The sequence below is a fragment of the Bubalus bubalis genome, chromosome 19 (assembly GCF_019923935.1).
Source record: "Bubalus bubalis isolate 160015118507 breed Murrah chromosome 19, NDDB_SH_1, whole genome shotgun sequence".
NCBI classification, from domain to species: domain Eukaryota; kingdom Metazoa; phylum Chordata; class Mammalia; order Artiodactyla; family Bovidae; genus Bubalus; species Bubalus bubalis.
In genome coordinates, this window is record NC_059175.1 from 39,180,455 (window position 1) to 39,205,009 (window position 24,555).

Consider the following 24,555-nt stretch of genomic DNA (forward strand, 5'->3'; position numbering starts at 1 on the left):
AACAGTGCAACGCAATTATACTCTAATGAAAACAAATAAATATTTAAAAAAGAGACAACATCCAACACCACACCCATCCTCCCCGCAGATCCCAGGGGTGAAGGGCACTTCCACGGGCAGAAGGAAAGCAGAATTCCACTGAGCAGCCATACCTTGAGAAGAAGGTTAATGCACCTCTGAGCTCTCCAACTGCCTCAGACCTGTCTTAGGGAGTTACCTTCTCAGGATACTTGGTGTCTGTAACTCTGAATTAATGCCCAGGTAATATTCTTCCATAGCACAGGATCTGTCACTGGGGTCCATGGTCACACCCAAGTAGCAAATCCAAGAGCTAAACTGATTCAAACTCAAGTGAGCTTGACCCCATACCTCTGCTCTGGAGAACTGGGCTGACTGAGGGTTGGCAGGTTGGCAAATAGGGTTATATCAGTTCTGGTTGCAGATCAGCCATACGTCAGCTATGTATCTTTGGGAAGTCAGTTTAAGCTCTCAGAGCCTAAATTTCCTTCATTGTAAAGTGTGTGGATAGACTCAGATGCTTTCTAATGTTCCCTCCAGCTCTTACATTCTATCATTTTAGCTTCCGTGGCTCTGATCACATCGACCATTTCTTCATTTGTGCAGCAACTTATGTGTAATGTTTCTTTAAAGTCAAAATCTACTTTATAGTAGATTTACACATTTTGTGTAATGTTTACACATTACAGTGAAACTTTGATCATATGGAATGACTTGGGAACATGTGACTTGTTTAAATGAAATTTCTAATTAAATACTGCTTAACCAAAAGAACCGCACCAAAAGGCAGGACAATAAATAATAGCAGCCATTTTCAGTATTGTTGGGGTAACTTAATTTTACAATTAGTAAACTTCATCTTTAAACAGTGAATCATTTAATCACAGTGAAAGGTTTCTAAAATTTCCCCACCCTTAGTAACAGTGTTGGTGCTAGTGGTAAAGAACCTGTCTGCCAATGTGGCAGACGTAAGAAATGCGGATTTGATCTCTAGATTGGGAGAATCCCCTGGAGGAGGGCATGGCAACCCACTCCAGTATTCTTGACTGGAGAATCCCATGGACCGAGAGGAGCCTGGCGGGCTACAGTCCATAGGATCACAGAGTCTGGACACAACTGAAGTGACCTAGCATTCATGCACGTGCAGTTAACAGTGTACATTACATAATTTAATTGCTTTTGAGGACATGAAACCACTAAGAGACTCAATTATTGAAGTCTGCTTTCAAGACAATGGATCTAAATACCCCAGATTGTTAAGCCCTAATATTTATTAATATTTATCTTCTTAATGTCTATGTGCTTGCTTCTAAGCTGTTCACTCTGCTATATCCTATGACCAGGGGAGAACTCAATCAAAATGATCTGGACAAGGCAGTCAAATCTTTTGCTAAAGATGAAAATACCAGGAATAGAAATTAGCACACTCACATGCACATACACACACATGCAAACATGTGAAGATACAAAACTTTGGACTGAAGTTTAACATATGGACTTCCCCTGTGGCTCAGCTGATAAAGAATCTGCCTGCAATGCGGAAGACCCGGGTTCAATCCCTGGGTTGGAAAGATCCCCTGGAGAAGGGAAAGTTTACCCACTCCAGTATTCTGGCCTGGAGAATTCCATGGGCTCTATAGTCTATGTTGTCACAAAGAGTTGGTTATGACTGAGCGACTTTCACTTTCACATATTTAAGCTACACATGTCATAATTGTGTAGTTTGCTAAAACTTCTCAAGTGGAACATGTCCCTTCTGCTTTCATACCGAAGAAACACAATGTGGCCAGAGACCCAAAATCCCTCCTTGTATCTCCTCTTAGCACCCCAGAAGATCTCCATGTGCCCCTTCTAGTTGCTAACTCCTTTCTCCCTGTGATAGCTATTTTTCTACTCTAAGACTTCCTGGATTTCCTCAGCATGCATGCTCAGTTGCTCAGGCATGCCCAACTCTTTTGTGACCCCATGGACTGTAGCCCACCAGGCTCCTCTGTCCATGGAATCTTCCAGGCAAGAATACTGGAGTGGATTGGGTAGCTATTTCCTCCTCCAGGGGATCTTCCTGACCTAGGAATCAAACTCACATCTTCCGCATTGTGGGCGGATTCTTTACCGCCAAGTCATAGGGGAAGCCCTGTATTTTCTCTGGATTGCACACTATATTTACAGGGCATTGAACCTGCAGACACATGTGACAATGAACCACTTCTGTAAGGCCACTCCTGCATGCTGATAAATGTGCTCTGATGAATGTGACACGATATTCTATGGATGGCTTGGCAGTTGTATAATTTTCAGCATCATATTTGAAAGGTCAGTGGTCATCATAAGCCAAGAGAAGTGAGGTGTTAGGAAGTTAGGCTCATAATCCAATCCAATTTTCTTAGACATTGCTTTTTAAAATGAAATTGTTATAGCAATCCATCTTTGATGGCTATAACACATTGTATTGAAGGATCCAGTTAATTAAGGTTTCACTGCATATGTTTTAATAAACTGTGTGCGTGTGATTTTATTTTGCTCTCTTCAGAGTTTAGATCATGAAGAGACTTTTTCCTTTATTTTGGGAAATCTCCAATTATTCTTCTGCAGAACACTGTGTTCTGATGAAAAAATAAAACGAGTCTTTTCCCAATTCATAATTTTATCCTCATACATTTCACCTGAAACTTCAGCACTCGTTGTTCTTACAGAGAAAATGAACTAGTATAAAGATAAATAATAAAGAGCCAATTATCCATATATAATGATAGATATTCATGCTGGTATTTTTATACTGCAGAATCTCATATTTTTAGCTAATCAAATCATTCTTAGTTGATGTAATGCAACTAGCTAAACCAATATTTCAAGGTGTTTCTGAAAGGAGACTCATTTCCAGGTGTTTATTGTGGATGTCACATAAAAATTGTTCTTAAGGATCTCATTTATCATATCTTTTCATCTCTGAATTTTTCTACACATATACTTAAAAGATAAGCACTTTACAAAGTAGAAATAATAATGCGATGAAATCTTTTGTATCCAACAACCTTGTTTCATGTATACCCTTACCAACCATTATTATTTTGAAGCAAATCTCATATCATTTCATTCTTAAATATTTCAATGTATTTCTAAAATAAAATGGCTCTCAATGAAAATGTAGTAACATCATCACAACTTAAAATTCTGTAATTTTTCAATAATGCCAAATATTCAGGCATTGAATTTTTCCAATTGTTTCATAAATATTATCATTTTTGAATAGTTTGTGGGAATCAAAATCCAAAAAAGGTCAACATATTGAGATCCGGTTGATGTCTAATAATGTTCCCTTTTTCTTTTTCGGTTCTTGCAATTTGTTTTATGAAAAAGCCATGCATTTGGGCCTGTAGAATTTCCAGTATCTGGATTTTTCTGTGTCTCCCTCCCCACAGTATTTTTTAACATGTTTCTCTTGCCTCTACCTGTTCTGTAAACTTGTAGCTAGGTTTAGAGGCTTGGTTTGATACAGGCTCAGTTTTTGGCAAAGCAACTTTATGAGTGGTATCATGTACTTTCACTGAAGACACGTAATGTCTAGCTGGCTCCGTTTCAGTGATGTTAGCAACCACTGATAATCACTACTTGGAGTCATCCTTTGATTTGTGGTTTGCCAAGTGGTGACATTTTAATCCATGATTTTTTTCTTATTCATTAGCTGGAATTCTTCTAGAGAAAAGAAAAAATTCCCTTGATGACAATTTGTTTTCCAGAAATATAGTTCATACAGGAAAAAGAAACATCTGATCTTTTACTTTAATGAAAGCCTTCTTAAGAACAAGTTGGTTGCCTGGTGTCTTCTAAAGGAGACCAATGTGGTGTGAGAAGATTAATGTATGTAAGTTAAATAGACATGTGTATGATAGCCAATCAGTTCTCCAGATTTTTTGATAAACAAATTTAAGTATTTTCAACACAGTACATCCCCATATTTAATAGTACAATAAATGCATGTCAAACCCACTGCCAAAAATATTTCAACTCTGCATGTAATTGAGTTGACTGTTTAAGATATTTGGGCATACTGACTAAAATGCTTTGATGGGAGAATGTGTCAAATCACCTTAATTGCACAGAATACGATAAGTGACTTCAAAAGGATTTTTGGATATAGTGTTAAGGCCAAAGTACAAGCCAGTTTAAAAGGTTTAAGAGACCCCACTCCAAGGATAAGAAAAACAGTTGACAAATAAGAGCCAGTGCTCAGTCTAGAACATGATGCAAAAAAGAAATGCTATAATTCAGATTTTAAATTGTAGATTTGTTCTTGATAAAATAACCAACACCCCATCTACAACACATATGGGCACACACATGGCTGTACATACTACAGCCATGTTCTAAAACTGGGAAAGTCTTTAAAAGTTCTATGAGCATATCCTGTGAAGTAACAAGGCCTCTTCAACAGCATATACTACATTTTATACTCTATATAAATACAGTACACTATTCTTTGTAATGCATACTATATATGCTATTTTATACTATGATCTATCATTTAAAAATATGTGGGCTAGATTTAGAAAGAGAAAATATAAAATAAGAAAGAATAACTACCAAGACATATAGTTATTTGGTATTTATTGATCACTGTGATAAAATACTCTGATACTTATAGAGTATCCCTTTATTTAATAATACATCCAAAAATCATTTTACTACCTAATTTGGGATAAAGTATCTATAACCTGAGTTTGCTAAATCAAATATCACATCAAAGAACAACCCAAATGATCAGTATACTGATTTAGCTTTGCCCTGTTCTTAAGTAAGCTGTACAAATGCAGAAGAAATAAGGTACAAATTAGACAATGAGATGACTGTCAGCAAGTCCCTCACACAAACACCATTTATACATTCAGTCCAGTTACCTTACACCTGAAGAGCAACAAATGACCAACAAATGGAGCTGCGTCATTTGGTCAATTCTCCTCCAGCTGCTGGAAGAGAAAGCCCTATCTTCCCTCTTTCATTCCCCCAGCCCTGTGCCTAGAAGAAGCTCTTATCAAGCTCCTAAGCCATTAGACAGAAGGGCAAGGTGGGAAAACTACCTTGCTATTCTGTATGTACTCAATTTGGATATCCAGTCATTATAAGGTTTTAACTTCAGAAAATCTGGTCCTTATTCCAAACACCCAAGATTTTGAAAAATCAGACAAAACTTCCAAACTTTAGAGCTTTATTAAAGCTTAGAGGAAGGACAAACGTGCAGCCAGATGAGGAAGTATAACAAGAAGCAGGATACTGGGAAGGCAATACACATAATCTTCAAGGGCTCAGGCTAACTGGGTTTGAATCTGCACTCCGCCGCTTATTAACATTGAGTGGTCTTGGGCAAGTGGTCTCTGTATCCCAGTTTCCACATCTGTAAAATGGGCTGTGAGGAATGAATGAGGTATATGTAAAAAGCGCTTAGCAAAATGTGAAGCATGGATACATATCCAAAGAAATGCCACCAATTATCAGAGCCTCATCAACACAAGGCAAGGACCAGGGACGGAGGCATTCTGCTTAATAAAAGGATTTGTCTCAATGTTCAGAAAAGAAATTAGGTCAGAACCATCACTGCTTAAGAAATGAACAAAGAAATATGGTTTTCTCTGGGTATATGCTACTCAGCGCTCTGTTGTGATTTAAATGGAAAGGAGATCCAAAAAAGAAGGGATATGTGCATACACATTACTTATTCACTTTGCTGTACAGTATAAACTGACACAGCAATGTAAAAGAAGTATACTCCGATAAAAAAATAAAAATGAAAAAAAAAAAAGAAAAGAAGAAAGGAGGAGGAGGAGAAAAGCAAGAAGAAAATCAAGGGGGCCTGGGAGGGAGGTTCCAGAGGGAGGGGATCTATGTATACTTAGAGCTGATTCGTCTTGCTGAATGGCAGAAACCAACACAATGTTATAAAGCAATTATCTTCCAATTTTTAAAAAATGTGGAAAAAAAAAAAAAGAAAGAAAAGCAAGACAAGCAGAGTTACAGTCATTGATGACAAAAACAAAACAAAACACCACCAAAAACAAAAACCATCTGAGATCAGCCTTGTCTAATGCTTACGCTTGAGCCGCTAAGTAAGATTCAGGCACCTTCGAGAAGTGACAATCCCCAAAGCAGGGTGTGGCAGCAACAAGTCATTAGCATTTAGCCTCTCAATAGCATTTAGCCTCCACTTGAGTAACTTCTTATAAGATACTTAAGTGGAGAGCTGGGTTCGGCTGGGTGGGAAAACACGGCTAGTCATTCACGGAACCCGGATCTGTAAATGACAGTGACTAGGTTTCCTTTCTTATGCAGTGCCCGATACATGCAGGCATCCTCAGGGCAGCAGTCCCGGCGACTGGTGGGTGCCGGTCGGGGCTGCAGGTGGCATCTGTGGTGTTACCTCAGGCTTAAGGAGCAGATGGCACCCCGAGTCAGCACACAACTACTGAAGATCCTGGTTGGTGGCCTCTAACAGCCTGTACCCTGGATAGCTGATAAAAGAACACACCTCTAGGTAAAGACAGTTTGCAGACTTGGGAGAGGTGGGTAGGAAAAGTACTAGGCTGAAGAACAGCACCCCTCACCCCAAAACAGAGTCTGTTCTTGACAAAGTTAATCCCAGGGCATTGGAACTAATTTGAGCATGGAATCATTTCTATAGTTGTCTATTTTTATAAACTGCTATAGCTAAATATATTAATTAATTTACATATTTACCATAATAAGGTATTTATTTATGTGCCGACACTGTTCTAAGCCCTGAGAAACACATGGTGAATAAAGAAGCCCTCGTGGATCTCAGCTTTTAACAGGAAGACTAAAGATAAACCAGTGATTCTCCACTGGGGGTGATTCTGCCCCACTCAGGGGACATTTGGCAACACCTGAACACAGCTGTGATTATTATTCACAGGGTGGGGGGTGGTATCTAATGTATAATGACCATGAAGGAAAGGGAAGGGACTAATCACTCAGTCATGTACGACTCTTTGTGACCCCACGGACTAGAGCCTGCTAGCCTCCTCTGTCCATGCGATTCTCCAGGCAAGAATAACTGGAGTGGGTTGCCATTCCCTTCTCTAAGGGATCTCCCCGACCGAGGGATTGAATCCATGTCTCCTGCTTGGCAGGCAGATTCTTTACCACTGAGCCACCGAGGAAAGAACAGAGACGCTGTTATAACATCATACAGTGCACAGGACAGCTCCCCAAAACAAACAATTCTCTGACTAAAATGTGAATTGTACCAACATGTCAAAATGTCAACAGTGCCCAGGTTGAGAAACTGTGGCAAACTATTTAAAACAAATGCATGATGCTGAAAGATAATCCTATTAAAACAAATTAAATAAAGACTTAAGAAAGAGCATGGGCAGATCCCAAAATTTTTATTTGACGGTATGTGAATTCGGCATTTTAAAATGCACAATTCGGTTGTTTTTAGTATATTTATAAAGTTGTGCAACCAACATCACTATCTAATTCCAGAATATTTTCATCAACTTAAAAAAGAAAATTCATATGCACTAATATTCACTTCCCATCCTATGCCTGCCCTTGGCCATCACTAATCTACTTTATCTATGGATTTGCTTATTCTGGACATTTCATCAAGAAGGAGTCATACAGTATCAGATTTTTTTGTATTTGTCTTCTCATGTTTGGCCTCTTTTCAAGGCTCACCCATGTGTAGCACATACCAGTATGATATTCCTTCCACTGAGCGGATATATCACATTGTGTTTATTCATTCATTGGTTATGGACATTTGGGTTGTTTCTACTTTTGGGTTATTTTGAATAAGGCTGCTAAAACATTTGTGTACAGGTGTTTGTGTAGACGCCTGTTTTCAGTTCTAGTGGGTACAGGCCTAGGAGTGGAATTGCTGAAACATAGAAGGAAATGGCAACCCATTCCAGTGTTCTGGCCTGGAGAATCCCAGGGACGGGGGAGCCTGATGGGCTGCCATCTATGGGGTCGCACAGAGTTGGACACGACTGAAGGGACTTAGCAGCAGCAGCAGCAACGGTAACTATGTTAAAGTCTTTAATGAAATGCGAGACTCCTTTCTAAAGCACCATTTTACATCCCCAGCAACATGAGGGCTCTAATTTGTCCACATCCTAGCCAAGGCTTGTCTAGCAAATTTTAATTTGAAAGATGAGAATTTTAATTACACCTAAATTTCCCACAGAAGAAACACTTAAGTCTTTCTTAATGAACCCTTTGAGGTAGTTATTGTAACTAATTATCAGCTGAAATTTCTCCTTAGAGGAATAGAAAAGTGAAGGCAAAATGAAATCAGAACATCCTTGGGCTTTGTCTCTGTAGGCTTTTACACCTAATTAAAAAGTGGGGCCTTTCCTTTCAAAGACAAGAACTGTCACTCAAGTGTCGATAGGAATATATTTTATGAGACAGTCTATTGGCTTATCCCTTCATTTAGAGAGGTCAAGAACTCCGTGGAGGAGGGAGGGGTATAAAAACCTTTATCTATCTGTCCAACCCCAGGCCCAGTGACAGGGACACTCGTCACTGCCCAGCGATACAGCAGGGTGGCCGTCCAGACTCCAGTACAGCTGAAGGGACAGCACTTCAGTAGCCTGAATCTTGGATGCTCACGGGGTGATCCATGGACCAGGAGCTGTTGGACATGCAGGCTCTCAGGCGCCACCCAGCATCACTGATTCACAAGCTGTGTTTACAAGTTTCCCAGTTGATCCCCATGTACGTGACTGCTTTCAAAGTAGTCTGCTGCTCTAAACAGAGGGCGAGTTCAGAACCTCGCACCATCCTTTTCACCAAGGCACCCATTGTTTCAAACTTCTTTTGAAAACATAATCCCTTAGCCTTGAAAGCAATCTTGTGGATTTGCCCCACAAAAAAGGAATCGATGCTGTTTTAAGTTTCATTATAATAGGCCATGTTTAGCTTTCTTGTAAAAAAAAACTCAGCTGGGCCCTTCAACAGAGGGGTAACTAAAAGGCACAAACAGAGTGGCCTGAAGATTTACTTCATGCTCCTTTGATCCCTTTGCTGCTTACTGATATTTGGAATTTCTCTGCTTTTGTCACTTGGAAAGTTCCCAAGGTTTCTGTGCTTAAGAGTTTTATGACTCCCCATCCCGCCCAGAACCCACCAACCACCCTTTCCTCTTCCTCCTCCCTCCCTCCCACTCCCAAGAAAAGACCAAGAAGACCTGGAGAGCCCAGAACAACAGCTGGGTGGCAGCCCAAAGGTGCAGAAGGAGAACAGCAGGAAACAAACGAGTAGCCCAGGAGGCGGAAATACCACGGCTGGGTCTGCTGCCTTGTCATCATGCTTGACGTACTAATTTCACTTCTCTTGCCTCTAAACCATATTTGAGCAACTAAAAAAAAAAACAGTGGCATCAACAATAATAGCAGAATTTCTCTGGCGGTACAGTGGGTAAGAGTCCGCCTGCCAGTGCAGGGGACATGGGTTCTATCCCTGGTCCAGGAAGATTCCACCTGCCCTGGAGCAACTAAGTCTGCACTCTGCAAATACCAAGCCCTTGTGCCTAGAACCTATGCTTCACACCAAAAGAAGCCCATGCACTGCAATAAAGAGTAGCCAAAGCCCACACACAGCAACAAAGACCCAGAGCAGTGAAAAATAAAAATAAATAAAAATTTAAAAAATATTTTTAAAAGCTGCTTATCTATTGAAATACCATGCCCTATAACTCATTACATCCCCCAACAAGGCTCTGGAAGAATTAACTATCATCATCCCATTTTACAGAGGAGGAAGCTGAGGCACAGAGAAGTCCAGTGAACTTGCACAAAGTCCCAGAACCAGTAAGTAGGGGAGCCTGAATTCTGACCTTGGTGTTCTGCCTGCAGAGTAGGCCCTTCATCACCACACGCTGAGAAACCACAGTGCTTGTTAGATCTGCCTGCATGCTATGAAACACCACATAACACAACTTACTGGCTATGCCGCTCTTAAAGAAACAAAGTTTAAATTAAAATAACTAGAAATATTTGGCCAAAAGGCAAATACAGGCTTCTTACTGGGGCAGATGAGGGTTGCCCGTGGTCTCAAGTGAAAAGGAATGTATCCAATTGCCACAGCACACAGAGCCCAAAACAGAGGCTTTGTTTCCTTCAAAATCGCTCAGCAAGTTGTGCAAACTTTCTCGAATTAAAACCTCGGGACAAGGCCACAATATTCTTCAAGGTCCTTAACCTGAAGGGGATCTGAAACTGCTGCTATTCAAAAGCCTGTGAGTGATAGCCATGAAGGTTCCTTTTATCTTGCAGAGTTATTACCAGCACAATTCTTTTGGTTCCTGTTTGCCAGCTGAACCATATATTTGGAGGAAACACAAACTCGCAGGGCTACTTTCAGAAGACTTGGATTGTTAACGCATGTTCACTCACAGATTTCATTCAAACTCTTTCTTGAGTGAAGGATTTCACTCCAACTCTTTCTTTCTTCACAAGCAACCCAACTCCCGATCCCAAAAGAGCTGGCCAGCCGAGGGAGGTCAGGAATGCAACAGGCTGGCCACCACCAGCAACTCTCTAGTCCTGTCCACTGCTTCTGCAACCAATTTTTTACTCCCCAAGTCAAGCTATAGAAAATAACCATACACCAAACCCTACTAGCACCATCAGACACACCCAGAATTCCAGCAAGTTAGAAGACTGAGAAGAATAAACCGGTCTAACATTTCACTTCATAGATGAAGTCGGTGAGGCTCAGAGAGGTTGAGAGTAGTGAAAGTGTCAGTCGCTCAGTTGTTCCTGTCCACCTCTTTGTGACCCTGTGGACTGTAGCCCTCCAGGCCCCTCTGTCCATGGAAGTCAGATTCCTCTGCCCATGGAACTCTCCAGGCAAGAATACTGAAGTGGGTTATCTTTCCCTTCTCCAGGGATCTTCCTGACCCAGGGATTAAACCCAGGTCTCCTGCACTGCAGGTGAATTCTCTACCATTTTCTGAGCCACCAAGGAAGAGAGGTTAGGGAAATGTGGAAAAGATCAGGACTTGAGTTCACTGCCCTGACCCTATTAGCAGTTCCTCCCTGCTAAGCCCACATCTCCCTTCTTTCTTTTTAAAGCTCTTTATTTCCAAGAGAGGAGTAACAATGGTCAGTGAGACTCAGAAATACTTCACAATAATAACCAACTTTTCCTTTTATTATTTATATTATTTCACAATAATAACCAGCTTTTCAGAGTTGGACTATAAAGAAAGCTAAGCACCAAAGAATTAATGCTTTTGAACTATGGTGTTGGAGAAGACTCTTCAGAGTCCCTTGAACTGCAAGGAGATCCAATCAGTCCATCCTAAAGGAAATCAGTCCTGAATTATTCATTGGAGGGACTGATGCTGATCCTTTGGCAACCTGATGTGAAGAAATGACTCCTTGGAAAAGACCCTGATGCTGGGAAAGATTAAAGGCGAGAGAAGGGGACGACAGAGGATGAGATGGTTGGATGGTATCACCGACTCGATGGACATGAGCTCAAGTAAGCTCCAGGAGTTGGTAATGGACAGGGAAGCCTGGCGTGCTGTGGTCCATGGGGTCGCAAAGAGTCAGACACGACTGAGTGACTGAACTGAACTAAGAACATCAGCATTTCCCCCAAATTGTCTATACTTTAACTGCATTCCTTTTGTAAGGCATCTTTCTGGAGGGGGAAAAAATATTAGATCATATGAATAAGGGAAATTAAGTATTTGGAATTAGGATTTAATCCAAAATCTTCCCGTGGCCCACCAGGTTCTATATGAAGGGCTACTGGCTCCCACTGTGATCTCATCTTCTAGTTGATTCCCTGTTCTCTGGGCACATCAAACACCCTCCTACCTCAGAGCATCTGCCCAGCTGTTCCCTCCACCAGGACAGTTCTAGAAAAGTGCATGGCTTGTACCTCATTCCAATTCAGGAATCTGCTCAAATGAAGGCATCTGCTCAGAGATGCCTTACTTAACCAGGTTTATTCATAGTGGCCCCTAGCTGCTGCTTTTTTTTTTTCCAGTGCACCTGACATTATGTTAAAGAGGCATGTGATTATTGTCTGACTGCCCTGTTAGAATATACCTTCCTCGATGGTGGAGATTTTGTCTAGCCTATTGCAATTTTCCTAGCAGAGAGAAGTGATCTGGGGTGGGGCATGGGGGTAATGCAGGTTTCAGTTTTGAATTTGTCTTTTCTATCTGAAGTTTCTATTTTGTGTTTCATTAAACCAAGGCACAGGCTTCCCTGGTGGCTCAGTGGTAAAGAATCTGCCTGCCAATGCAGGGGACTCAAATTCAATCCCTGGGTTGCGAAGATGCCCCGGAGAAGGGAATGGCAACCCATTCTAGTACTCTTGCCTGGGAAATCCCATAGACTGAGCAGCCTGGGAGGTCACAGTCCATGGGGTCACAAAGAGGACTTAGTGACTAACAAACAACGAACCAAGGTACACCTATAAACTGGCATGACCATGTTTTTTTCAGGTGGTAAGTTCTTAAGAGAGAAGCTGTGTTATGTGTTATGTTATTAACTTTGCTTCCCAACATCATATCATATAGTGTGTCCCCTGGACCAGCTAAGACTTGAGCATCACGGTGGGGCTTGTCAGAAATACAGATTCTAAGGATCTGGCTCAGACTCAGGGAAGAAGCCTAGCAATCTGTGTTTCAACAAGCCCCCTAGGTGATTCTGAAACATGACCAATTTTTAGGACCACTAGCATTGTAGGCAGAAGCAGGAACTAAAAGTCAGCATTCTTTGGTTTTGGTCTCAATTTAGCAATCTCCAAGGATGAGACAATAAAGTCACCCACAGTTGTCAGCTTCAGTTCACTCACCTGGTCCATATGATCACGGAAGCCTTCTACAGCTCTAAAGTCTGTGATTTCAACCCAGCCCACCAAGTGTTTCATGGGTCTTACTTGCTGTAACACCTAAATTTTAATGAGGTCACTGAGCTCAAATGAGGCTTAGCATACATCAAATATTTCAGTGGGACAATCCTTAATCCTTAGACCAGGATTTCCGTTTTAGATTATAATCAGAGGGAAAGGAAGGCATCCCTGTCTAATAGCTTCTAGTCAAAAAGCCTTGAAAAACTATTCTCTTCTGAAACTATTCTCCTCTTGTAGCAGGGATCAACTCCAGGGGCCAGGAGAAATCGCCTCCGGCAGAGAAGTAGTAAGCATGCCTATGTTTCAGCTATTTCAAAGGCAGGTGCGACAGTGAGTCTGATCACTGCTATTATCGGTAACTGAGGTGGCAGACAGTTTGAAAAATGGAAACATTGGTTGCCTTCTCCTGGTAAACATTTCAGGTAGATATAATAAAAGGTGACTGGCATAAAATAAATAAAGACAGTAAAAAGAGGATTATTGTTATTAGGTGCCCATAATGTGCTAATCGAGTCAGCCATGCTTCTTCTCAGGGCAGAGGTCTCCTAGTGACAGGAGGAGGAGACGCTTAGATGAAAGATCACATACCCAGAGCTAAGAAACCCCGAGACACTTAAGCTGAACATTAGCTCTTTTTCCTCACGACTGTTTGGTTTCACAAATGTAGTCTGAAAGTAGCACTTAGGAAGTATGAAATCTTGAGGGCAAATGATTTGTCTCTTGTATTCATGATCAGTGCAAACAAATAGAGGAAAACAATAGAATGGGAAAGACCAGAGATCTCTTCAAGAAAATTAGAGATACTAAGGGAACATTTCACGCAAAGATGGGCTCAATAAAGGACAGAAATTGTATGAACCTAACAGAAGCAGATGATATTAAGAAGAGGTGGCAAGAATACACAGAAGAACTATACAAAAAGATCTTCATTACCCAGATAATAATGATGGTGTGATCACTGACCTAGAGACAGACATCCTGGAATGTGAAGTCAAATGGGGCTTAGAAATCATCACTGTGAACAAATCTAGTGGAGGTGATGGAATTCCAGTTGAGCTCTTTCAAATCCTAAAAGATGATGCTGTGAAAGTGTTGCACTCAACACGCCAGCAAATTTGGAAAACTTAGCAGTGGCCACAGGACTGGAAAAGGTCAGTTTTCATTCCAGTCCCAAAGAAAGGCAATGCCAAAGAATGCTCAAACTACCACACAATTGCACTCATCTCACATGCTAGCATGGAGAAGGCAATGGCACCCCACTCCAGTACTCTTGCCTGGAAAATCCCATGGACAGAGGAGCCTGGTGGGCTGCAGTCCACGGGGTCGCTGAGGGTCGGACACAACTGAGCGACTTCACTTTCACTTTTCACTTTCATGCATTGGAGAAGGAAATGGCAACCCACTCCAGTGTTCTTGCCTGGAGAATCCCAGGGACGGGGGAGCCTGGTGGGCTGCCATCTATGGGGTCGCACAGAGTCGGACACGACTGAAGTGACTTAGCAGCAGCAGCACATGCTAGCAGAGTAATGCTCAAAATTCTCCAAGCCAGGCTTCAACAATACGTGAACCGTGAACTTCCAGATGTTCAAGCTGGATTTAGAAAAGGCAGAGAAACCAGAGATCGAATTGCCAACATCTGCTGGATCATCAAAAAAGCAAGAGAATACCAGAAAAAAATCTACTTATGCTTTATTGATTACGCCAAAGCCTTTAACTGTGCAGATCCTAACAAACTGTGGAAAATTCTTCAAGAGATGGGAATGCCAGACCACCTGACCTGCCTCCTAAGAAATCTGTATGCAGGTCAAGAAGCAACAGTTAGAACCAGACATGGAACAACAGACTGGTTCCAAATCAGGAAAGGAGTATGTCAAGGCTGTGTATTTTCACCCTGCTTATTTAACTTATACGCAGAGTACATCAGGTGAAGTGCCGGGCTGGATGACACACAAACTGGAATCAGATTGCTGGGAGAAATATCAATAACCTCAGATATGCAAATGATACCACCCTTAAGGCAGAAAGTGAAGAAAAACTAAAGAGCCTCTTGATAAAAGTGAAAGAGGAGAGTGAAAAAGCTGGCTTAAAACTCAACATTCAAAAAAGTAAGATCATGGCATCCGGTCCCATCACTTCATGGCAAATAGATGGGGAAACAATGGAAACAGTGACAGACTTCATTTTCTTGGGCTCCAAAATAAAGTGACAGACTTTATTTTCTTGGTCTCCAAAATCACTGCAGATGGTGACTGCAGCCATGAAATTAAAAGATGCTTGCTCCTTTGGAAGAAAAGCTATGACCAACCTAGACAGCGTATTAAAAAGTAGAGACATTACTTTGCCAACAAATGTCCATCTAGTCAAAGCTATGGTTTTTCCAGTAGTCATGTATGGATGTGAGAGTTGGACTATAAAGAAAGCTGAGCACCGAAGAATTGATGCTTTTGAACTGTGATGTTGAAGAAGACTCTTGAGAGTCCCTTGGACTGCAAGGAGATGCAACCAGTCAATCCTAAATATTCACTGGAAGGATGATGCTGAAGCTGAAACTCCAATCCTTTGGCCACCTGATGTGAAGAACTGACTCATTTGAAAAGATCCTGAATTCTGGGAAAGACTGAAGGCAGGAGGAGAAGGGGACGACACAGGATGAGATGGTTGGATGGCATTACTGACTCGATGAGTTTGAGCAAGCTCCAGGAGTTGGCGATGGACAGGAAATCTGGTGTGCCACAGTCCATGGGGTCACAAAGAGTCAGACATGACTGAGTAAGTGAACTGAACTGATTCATGACTCCCAGACTCTATTATCCAGAATGGGTGATTTGTACTAATTTCCAAACCTTTCTGATCCATCCTTTTCTCTTCACAAATTACTCCAGGGTGATTGAGAGCATCAGATGAGAAATACTGGGGGAAACTGACATGATCTTTCTAATGGGTGAAAGATCAACTATCTGTTGACTGAAGGACACATATGAAAGCCCCCAGCCCGGTGTTGGGTACTCAATATTAACATGATAAAAACAATTGTTAGTCGTGTAAGGTAAGTACATAAGTAAACAAGACCCATCAAGTTCTAGGTGGTTTAAGAGAGGTAGTGGTTGAGGTCAAGCTCAGCCCTGTTGGAAATTAGAAAAGACTTTATGAAAGAGACGGCAAACTGGACCTTGAATGACTCTGCAGCCTGTATGGTGGTGGTGGTGGCGGCAGCCTTTTGTAAAGTGTCACTTTCAGGGATGCAGGCAAGGAAGCAGGAGTATTTCTAAAGGACAGGCATGTGTTGAGTGATGTCATGTGCCTCAACCCTTGAACTGTCTGGTGGCTGCCAGCGTGAGAACCTCCTGCCCCAGGTGCCCCCTCCTCCCGCGAGGTTAGTCTGGATGGAGGTCAACGCCTGCGTGTGCTGCCGGCCACGCCCACTCGCCCCGGCTCCGCCCTCTATCACAACTCCGTTTCCCAGGCTCTCCTGACCTCTGTTATGTGGCGGCAGGCCTCGCCCCTGAGGCAAAGCCAGACTGCTGCAACCCTGGGCAACAATAAGCCATCTGAGTGTCTAAAATCCTTCCTTTTCAATATACTTAATCCAGCTTTGCAAAGTTTCAAAATGAAAAAGTCCTGTGACCCCACCAATATTTTAATCACTGTAGTTCTTAATCCCCATATCTATTCTCATCAATTTGCACCACTTCCCTGGTTACAAGTCTTCCTTCCAAAGCACAGTTTTGCAACCTGATCTGTTCAGCTTTAACCCATGACACTATTTCCCTATAAACACCTTGTGAATTATATAACTTTAACATAATTTATGACAAAATTTATCTTTCATTTTAATTTTACTCTGTGCACAAGCATGATATATACATGTATGTGTGGATGGGCTTCCCTGGTAGCTCAGATAGTAAAGAATCTGCCTGCAATGTGGGAGACTGGGTTCAATCCCCGGGTTGGGAGGATCCCCTGGGGGAGGGCATGGCAACCCACGCCAGTACTCCTGCCTGGAGAATCCCCATGGACAGAGGAACCTGGCAGGCTACCACCCATGGGGTCACAAAGAGTTGGACACGATTGAGCAACTAAGCGCACACATACACACGCACGCACACACACACACACACACACGTGCATGTATGCTAGAAAACATTTCACCTGGGCTCCTTGGGCCTTCCTCAGTCCCCCTGGAACCTGTCATGAGGGAAAACCCATGGGAAGCTTTGGGCTATAAAGCCTGGGGTCTCACTGCAGAGTGACCAGCACCATGGTCCTCAGCTTGGGCTGACCACTCAAGCCACCTGTGTGCTGAAACAACCCCATGCCCAGACTGCACCCCATAGGAATTACACAGGTAGCTCTGAGGGTGATGCCCAGCACTTCTCAAAGCTGTCCAGGAAGCTTCTAATGGGAATTAGGTTGAGAACCACAGATCTAGTTGCCAAGTGGGTCCCTGACCTTGAAGTTCTATGATAAGCTCTGGAGGAAGGGAAGGAAATAATGACCATGGTATTGTTTTTCTTTTCCATTTGGGATGTTACCACTTCCTCTGTCCCCACCACATCCTCCCAACCCATCCTCTCGGGGCCACCTTGCATCACAGGAAGCATTCCTTCACTACTCGAGTGCATCACCACCTCTTCCCATCTTGAACCCCTTACAGTTAGTATGTTACTATTTAGCACTTAATTATTCTCCAGTACTTCCGTTGGTCTTATCTTCTCAGCCAGATGCTGTGCATCTTGTAGGCAAGGACCATATTTTCTCCCTTTTTTTGTTATGTGCTTATGAATGATTTTGGAGCACTTTAATACCTCCCAACTAGAAGCAAACATTTGGGTACATTTGCAAGACAGGAACAGACATTATGTCACTTTCAAAAATGCACTTGACCAGAAGCAGAGTAGATATGCTATAAAGAAATTATAGCTTTCAGTTCATCCCTCTGCCAGATATTAACAGGATTTAGACAAAACACAGGGTGGTTTTGCCTGGAAGGCGATTTTGCTGAGAAGGAGACTGCAATTACACATAAAGTATACTGCAGTTTTAGGTAAATGAATTTGAGAGCTGTGAGAGAAGGCAACCAGGTGGTATGACTTGATTTCCAAGACTGATTTCCAAGGGTTTTCAGTTTTGGAAATCTCTTGGTTTTCTCTTCCAGAAAACAGGAAGAGTCAGAAGTACAACAAACCACCGGCCAGAGAAGCCCCTTTTCATACTGATCTGCAGAATTCGAGGTCCACCTCCTCTATTTTACATGTAAGTGCCACCGAGTCAAGTTCTTGTTTTCAAAGCCAAAAAGATCGGGTCTTTGAAAGGTGGACTAAACATGGATGCAGACAACATACATATGTATATGTGTGTGTGTGTATATATATATATTTGTCTCTATTCACACACGGCTGGGTGGTATTTCTTCAAATACCACAGTCCCAGCAGTGATTTTATTTAGTCTGGTTGTTCCTAAAACAAACACACATAACTTTAATTAAACGCACATCCAAATGTAGGGGAAACAATCTTGAAACAATTAGCTTGTTCTATGGTGAGAGGTTTTAGGGCAATGACATCTCCCCCTTCCTCACCTCCACCAAGGAAAGAGAACAGATGGGCTGAGGGAGGCCAAGCTTGATGCCATAAACACAGCCCGCAGCTGAAGCTCTCTGCCCAGCTCTATTTTGTTCTCTTCTGACCCAAGACATCACCCTTCTTTTACTCTTTGTGAAATGAATTTCAGTTATTTGATTGCTTCCACCCCCTTTTTAACCCCTCTTAGATCAGTTTTAGAGGAAAAAAAAAAATTCAGACAAGGTTTCTTATCTCTCCCTAAAGGAAATATTCCAGGAAGAACTGAAGAGTCTGAAGAATTACTAAACCACCCATCTGGTTATTGACCTTGGGTTATGGAAGCTTCTGGAGAATGTCAACCGAGATGGCTGCCTCATTCTTGGGACTTTCTGGGTTGTCTGATTCTCTAGGTAGTGAGGGCTGAGTGTGTCTCTACTGAAATTGCACTGGAAGCGGGGAGAGACATGTGTCAGGTTGTGATGTTCACCAGCACAGCTTTTTTCCTCTTGAGCCCCATGTTAGTTCATCCCTAACAACTTTACCCATGAGAGAGTACCAGCAAAAAAGAGTGTTTTCTCCATTAGAACCATGCTGAAAAGTTCACTTACACAAATAGCAGCCAGGTGCCTCTTATACGCTTGGAACAGTGGGAGAAACCAACACCACCACTGAAATCATAGGATCCCTGTCCTCACAGAGCTTCCATGTTGTAAGGGATTTGAGTCATTCAGAAAACACAGATCTTGGGGGCTTCCCTAGCAATCCAGTGGTTAGGACTCTGCACTTCTGATGAAGGAGGCATAGGTTCAATCCCTGGTCAGGGAAGTAATATCCTGCATCCACATGGCATGGCCAAAAAAAAAAGACAGATCATATTTAAGCTGTAGAGACTTTTCTACATCAAGTTTTTCAATCAAGATTCTAGTATTTCAAAGAGAAGACAAAAATGTTTTTAAAGGACTGAGAATATCAGGGAGGAAGACATTCTGGACTAGAGAACCTGAGGCAAACACCTAGATGGTCTCACAGGAGAGGAAGGCAGGGAGCAGACAGTGCCACCTCCAGCAGAAGAAACGAGTAAGAAACGGCAAAACAAGGGCAGGGCCACCAGGAGGCCCTTGAAAGCCAAAGTCAGGACTCCAGGTTATTAGGCAATAGGAAAACCCTGTGCATCACTGAGCAAGATGACAAAAGGGGTTATCACAAAAGCTCACTAGAAGACAGGCCTCCAAATTCATTTTGATATGGAGGTGTGCATAAATCAAAGGGTAAACCCTAATGAGTGGACAGAGAACGAGGCCAAGTCCTGTCAAGGACCTAACTTCCAGGTATGTGATCTAGTCTTACCCTTTGGAGACAAATGCAAAACATTCTATACACATCCTCCAACAAATGCAGGCCCCGCAAGCTCCAGGAGGCTGATGGAGCAAGAGTTCTTGAGGGAGGAACACTCTGCATTGGTCTATGCTGAATTCAGAACTGCTCCTAGGGAGTTCCCCATTCCCCTGACACCAAACCAGATGCACGTGGAAAGAACAGGAACAAGAACAGCAAAGTCTCTATAGTTTGAGGGACATGCACATACACACAGGTAGGAATGCACAGATTAGACTAACCCAAAGCCAGAAGTGTAGACTTGCAAGGTAAGAATGCTGAAACCTAGGGAACAATGCTGCTTGGAGCTCACTGTTACAGCAGACACTTGGCCTTGCAGAATTACGTGGTACCAAAGGGACAGGCTTTCCTGGTGGCCCAGACAGTAAAGAATCTGCCTGCAATTCAAGAGACCTGGGTTTCATCTCTGGGTCAGGAAGATCCTCTGGAGAAATGAACAGCTACTCACTCCAGTATCCTTGCCTGAAGAATACCATGGACAGAGGAGCCTGGAGGGCTACCGTTCATGGGGTTGCAAAGAGTCAGTCACAACTGAACAACTAACACACACAGAAACAAAGGGACAAGAGAGATGATTTCTAACCCCACAGCACCCCCCCCTTCCTTCTCAACACTAAGACCATTAGATTTGAAAGAAAATATGAAGCCAGATAGATTTAATTCTATGGTGGCTTTGAAAACTAAATTCTTACCATTATGAGTTAATAACTTTAAAAATCAAAAAGGAACAGTCCAACCAGAAAAGTTTAATGTTAGCAGATGATGTCTTATGAAAAATCTTGCATGGAAAAATTAACTACCTCCTCTCTTCCTTTTGCACAGAGTCTCTCTAGTTTTCTACCTAGGTGTCACTGAAGAGAAAAATGGTGGCTTATAAGTGCAAAGGCAGAGATGTTAGAAATGGCTCAGGGTTAATTCAGGGAGCGATGCATCACGTGGACCTTAGTTTTATCATGTTTTAAATGGAGGTGGTGATTTTTTTTTATAACTGCTGTGTGCATTTCTAGTTGAAAAGAACAGAATGAACTACTGATTCATGCTACAATAAGGATGAGCCTTGAAAACATTAAGCTGAAAGAAGCCAGAGACCAAGGGCCTCGTATAGTATGATTCGGTTATATGAAATATCCAGAATAGGCTGATTCATAAAGACAGAAAGCAGATTAGTGGTCGCCAGGAAGTGTGGGAGGGGAGGTTAAGGAGTGTCACTGTTTAATGGGTGTGGGTTTCCTTTCGGGGTGATGAAACATTTCTGGAACTAGCTGATGATGATGGTTGTACAACACTGTGAACGTACTTAATGCCACGAAAATGGATACTTTAAAATGGTTAAACTGGTAAGTTTTATGATGTGTATATTTTACAATGAAAAAAGAGAGATAAGAGAAAATAAATCTGACCATCTGTTCTATACATAATGAATATCTTATTAACAAAAGGCACAGATTGATCAAGGTGATCATAATTATGGCAAAGCTGCTAATCTAAGTTTTCTTTGTTTTATTGAGTATTGTCTTGGACGAAACTCTCATGAACAGTTCCCTTCCCTTTCTCTGGGATGGCTGTAAAGCTTGTCTTGTGCAGACATCTGCAGAGCCAGACTGGGAGGAGGAGGAGCCTAGAAGGCTGTATGGTGGTACACAGAGTAATACTAAGGCACCGGGCCTACTGCTAAAAATCTTAGCACAGGCTTAGGAGGGTGACCTCTGCCACTATAGCTCAGAGAGCGTGAACTCCAAATGTAGCATCACAAGAAAAGGTTAATTAACTCATCCAACAAATATTTATTGGCTATCTACTATAGGACTTCCCTGGTGGTCCAATGGTTAGGAATTCGCCAATGCAGGGGACGCTGGTTCAAACCCTGGTTCGGGAAGACCCCACATGCCAGAGGAACTAAGCCCTTGCACCATAACTACTGAGCCTGCGCTCTAGAGACTGTGAGCCGCAACTTCTGAGCCCATGTGCCATAACTACTGAGCCCAGGCATCTAGAGCCTGTACTCCACGACGAGAAACCACCACAATGAAAAGCATATGTACCACAACAGAAAGTGGTCTCTGCTCACCACAACTAGAGAAAGCCCGTGCAGCAATGAAGATTCTGTGCAGCCAAAAATAAATAAAATTATTTTAAAAAGAATACTATAAACCAAGCCGCTGGCTAGATAATTCCAGCTGGGAACTATAAGGTCACAGTCCCTTCTAGCAAGGAAATTATAGTCTAGAGTGCAAGAGACCTAAGAACTAACAGTTACATAAGGTTGAGTAGGCAACTGATGCAACACAACATTAGCCAGCACCCAAAGCCAGCCTCCTACCCTGACTAGCGAGTCAGGGCTCCCAGGGACACGGCCTTGTGCCCACACCTGAGACAGGCCTCTGCCAAGAAGAAGTCAAGCTGAGGCTGGGGGGGGTGGAGTTCAACTTAGGGTGACTGGCTGAAAGGACAAGCGCATCTCCTACAGAACCAGACCCTGACCTGTGTGAGAACGTGTACCTTCTCCTCTTTATGTGCTGGCTAGCCTGGTTCCTACAGAAAGCTTAGCCCTTTGAGCTTCCTGTGGCTCCCAATCAACAGAGTTGGGGTCTCCTCTATGAGATCAACCTTTTCTATGGGTGCTGGGAAGAGGGGTTACTTTGGGGCTTCCCAGGTGGCACTAGTGGTAAAGAACATGCCTGCAAATGTAAGAGACATAAGAGATGTGGGTTTGATCGCTGGGTCAGGAAGATCTCCTGGAGGACGGCATGGCAACCCACTCCCGTATCCTGCCTGGAGAATCCCACGGACAGAGGAGCCTGGTGGGCTACAGTCTGTGGGGTCGTAAAGAGTCAGACACAGGAAGCAACTTAGCACACAGCATAGCACTAAAATGGGACAATTTTCCCTGACAATTTGCCATTTATTCTTGATATCTATGTTTCAATCTACACTCAATCTAATTTCCGGAGAATGGTTCTCTCTGGTTGAATCTACATGGGATACTTTTAAAAATATGGATTCCTGGTCCTCTGCCTAGACCAAATGATTCAGAACATCAGGATGGGCATGGCATCCATATTTTAAAAAGCACCCCAGGGTGGACTTCCCTGGCAGTCTTGTGGTTAAAAATCCACCTTCCAATGCAAGGGACATGAGTTTAACCCCTGGTCAGGGAACTAAGATCCCACAAGAGGTGCAGCAGAATCAAAAACAAAGTGGAAAAAAAATAAAAATAAAAGCACCCCAGGAGAGTCTAATGCCAGAGCTGCCAGAATTGAGCAACAGTAATCTAGGACAAGAAAGGAAGGGAGCTGGCTTTATCAAGTGCTTACTGTGGGCTGGGCACTGTGCAGCTTTTTATACCTGTCATCTATGGCTATAGGTGCCCCTCCTTCATCCTTTTAGAGGTGTTCTGGCCATGAGCGTTATCGCCCCTAGCAAAGACATTCAACCTTGCAGGGTCAGGAGATCAGAGATACCCCAGTTTCTTTACCCCTTGGGTGGGACAACTCTGAGTGAGTGAGTGAGTGAGTGAAGTCGCTCAGTCATGTCCGACTCTTTGTGACCCCATGGACTGTAGCCCACCAGGCTCCTCCATCCATGGAATTTTCTAGGCAAGAGTACTGGGACAACTCTGAAGCATACTTTAAACCTGGGTAAGCAAACTAGTTAAATTGTTAGGCTTTGTGGGCCACACAGTCCTTGTCTTAAGACTCAAATCTGCCTTTGCAGTGCAGAAAACAGCCACAAACAATGCTGAATGAATAGGTGTGGCTGCATTCCAATAAAACCCGATTTACAAAAGCAGACAATTGGGCCATAGTTGGCCAACCCCTACTCTAAGTCTAGACAGATTCCCAGAGGTCCTTAGCAGGAATGAGTCTCAGTTGCTCAGAGCAGTAACCTGTCAATAACATGCTATAGAGGCTTCATTCCCTTACTGTCCACTTGCTGAGATCACGGGCTATAAAAACTTCTTCCACTCAAATCCACACCTCACAGCCTGCTTCTGGGGTCACCCAACCAATGTCAGTATCTTGTTTTATTCTCATAACTACCCTAGAGGTTGAATGCTGTCATCTCCACTGCATAGTGAAGAAATTGAGGTGTGAGGACTACACAATCCTAGCTGATAAAAGTCCAGATTAGAAATCTAAAGTCAATAACCTCTCTGTAAGATGACCAGAGTAAGGAAAGACAGAGGATGAGATGGTTGGATGGCATCACTGACTCAATGGACATGAGTTTCAGCAAGCTCCAGGAGATGGTGAAGGACAGGGAAGCCTGGTGTGCTGCAGTCCATGGGGTCGCAAAGAGTCAGACACGACTGAGTGACTGAACGACAAATACTATAAATAATAAGGTTATGAGAAGAAAAAAAAAAACTTTCTCTTTTACGCTGTTTCTAATCTGGGATCAGATTCATTCCCCACCTATCAGTTAGTTGGTTACAAGGCTGGTGCTATGTGTTCTCTGGCAAAATCTTTGGTTACACCAGGAACAAATGTAACCATTCAAGGCAAAACTCAAATGTGTTACTTGGAACTTGGAGAGGAACTAGACTAAAATATCCTCTTACATATTTTAACAAGGGGTGGGCGGTGGGGGCAGTACTAGCTGCACTTGCCAAGTTTCCCAGGGATCCTGAGAAGCTCAGAGAACAAGCTGAGAACCCCGAAGCGGCTGTCAGAAGCCGATCTCTTT

The 24,555-nt window shown here is 42.7% G+C and overlaps 1 protein-coding gene across 6 annotated transcripts in view; it reads right to left on the reverse strand.

The window, feature by feature from the left end:
• Positions 1-24,555, reverse strand: part of RAI14 (retinoic acid induced 14) — a 164,393-nt gene that overhangs the window by 36,695 nt on the left and 103,143 nt on the right. The gene's annotated exons all lie outside the window — the stretch shown is intronic.